The sequence below is a fragment of the Heterocephalus glaber genome, unplaced genomic scaffold (genome assembly GCF_053883595.1).
Source record: "Heterocephalus glaber isolate CG9 unplaced genomic scaffold, H.glaber_assembly_v1.0 deba00001538, whole genome shotgun sequence".
NCBI classification, from domain to species: Eukaryota; Metazoa; Chordata; class Mammalia; order Rodentia; family Bathyergidae; genus Heterocephalus; species Heterocephalus glaber.
Window position 1 is genome coordinate 37,923,098 of NW_028258333.1, and position 2,406 is coordinate 37,925,503.

Here is a 2,406-nt window from a genome sequence, read left to right on the forward strand (position 1 = left end):
AACTTTAATTCCTTTGCACTTACCTAAATATGTTCTATGAAGGAGTATGTGGTCTATTTTGGAGAATGACCCATGTGCAGCTAAAAAGAATGCAAAACATCTGTTAAGTTCATTTGTTCAAGTGTTTGATTGTGTTCAAGTATTTCATTGCTTGTTTTTTGTCTGGTTGATCTATTTGTGACAGTGGGGAATTGAGGTCCCCCACTACTATTGTATTAGTGCTTATGTGATTTTTCATGTCCTTTAGTGTTTGTTTTATATAGTTGGGTGCACTAGTGTTTGGTGCATACATATTTATTATTGTCATGTCTTCCTGTTGGATTGTTCCCTTTACAAGGATATATTGTCCTTCTTTGTCTCTCTTAATCAGTGTTGGTTTGAAATCCACTTGCTCTACAAAGAGGATAGCTACTCCTCTTTTTTTTTTCAGGTTTTTGTCCCATGGAGTATTGTTTTTCACCCTTTAACTTTTAGTCTATGAGTTTCTTTTTGAATTAAGTGTGTGTCTTGTATGCAACATATTGTTGGGTCTTGCTTCTTGACCCATTCTGCCAGTCTATTTCTTTTGATTAGTGAGTTGAGACCATTAACTGTAATGGTTATAACTGATACATTTTGAGTTATCATTGTCATGACTCACTCTTTTTGTTTCATTCTCCCCCTTTGCTTTTAATTTCTTGTCATGTTGGATGGATTCATTCTGCTGGGCTTCCTGGGCTTGTGATCCTCATTGTCTTTTCTAGGATTTTGTGTAAAATATTTTGGAGAGCTGGTTTGATATTCATGACATTCCTAAGGTGCTCTTTGTCATGAAAGTATCTATTTCACCATCAATTTTAAAAGATAGCTTTGCAGGGTACATAAATCTGGGCTGGAGGTTGTTTTCCTTTAGAGTTTGAAATATATCACTCCAAGCCCTTCTTCCCCTGAGATTTTGTGCTGAGAAGTCTGCTGTGAATCTGATGTGATTTGTTTCTTTTCTCTAACTGCTTGTAGAATTTTGCTCTTCTGTTGGGTTTCTGGAATCTTAATTATTTGCCTATGTGTAGATTTTTTTGAGCAAGGCTAGTTGGAGTCCTATATGCCTAGCTTATCTGTATGTCAAGTTCTTTTCCCCTGCTTGGGAAGTTTTCTGCCATCACTTCTGTGAACAGTTTTTTTATGTTGTCTGCACTCTCTCCTGTTTCTTCTTTGACTCCAATCAGTCTTATGTTAATTTTCTCTGCATCATCTAACAGCTGCTGGATTGATTTCTCATGTTCCCTTATAATTTTGAAGCAATTTTTCTTTTCCTGGTCATTAATTGCAATCTTATCTTCTATATCTGAAATTCTGTCCTCACATTGGCTCATTCTGCTGTGTAGACTTTCAGTGGAGTTTTTTGTGTCCTGGAAATCTATTTGCATCTGTTTTATGGATTCCATTTGTTTCCTATGTTGGGATCCCACCATGTTCCTCAGCTCCTCTTTTTTTAAATCTTTGTCCTCTCTAGATTTATTAACCATGTCTTGCACTATGGGCACAATCTCTGCTGTTATGTTAGAAATTATTTCTTATTTCATTTTTTTCCAGATCCTCTTTTGTTGCTAGATCAGGGAGTCCAGGTGGTTGAGTATCAGAGTGTTCCATTTCATTTCCCTTTGGGGTTGCTGTAGATTATCGGGAAGTCTGGTTCTGAAACTTGCTTACATGTCTTCTCATTTTTATGGGAGGGGGGTGTTGGTGCTGCTTATGCCTGTGCAACTCACCTCCTCTGCACTGGGAGCTGTGGCATGCCAACCCAGAAGACTTGTCTGCTCCGGGACTCATGGCAAGCCAACTCGGAAGTATGGTTTTTTTCTAAAATGGAGTACTACTCAGCCATAAAAAATGAGAAATTAGAGACATTTATAGCTAAGTGGATGCACATTGAGGCGATATTCTTAAGTGAAATAGAAAAGACACCCACATGTAAATACCAAATAGTTTGTCTAGCGTGAGAAACTGAAAGTGTAAATAAGGAGTAAAAGGTATAATAGATAATGTGAAATAGGAAGAAAAGCAGCAAAGGGAAAGGGGAAGTGGGAGGGGTCTGGGAAAGGAAAGAAGGGAATGGAATTAATATGAGAAAATGACAAAATGGAAACTAATTCTTTGTAAATAGGGCAGGATGGAGGGGTTGAAATGAGGGCAGGGGAATGGGGAAAAAATAAGGACCAAGAGAGATTATGTAAAGGTGCAATTTCCAATGATGAATGTCATTATATTGTATACCTAAAATGTACCAAGCTAAGGCTATCAGTCTGTACAGTATTGATTTACTTTCCTGATCTAATATCCTGAAGCATATCTCTTTACCTCCTTATTTTTATCCATTACCAGATATAAAGTTTCAGATTTTTAAAAATGTCATTGAGTGCTACCTGC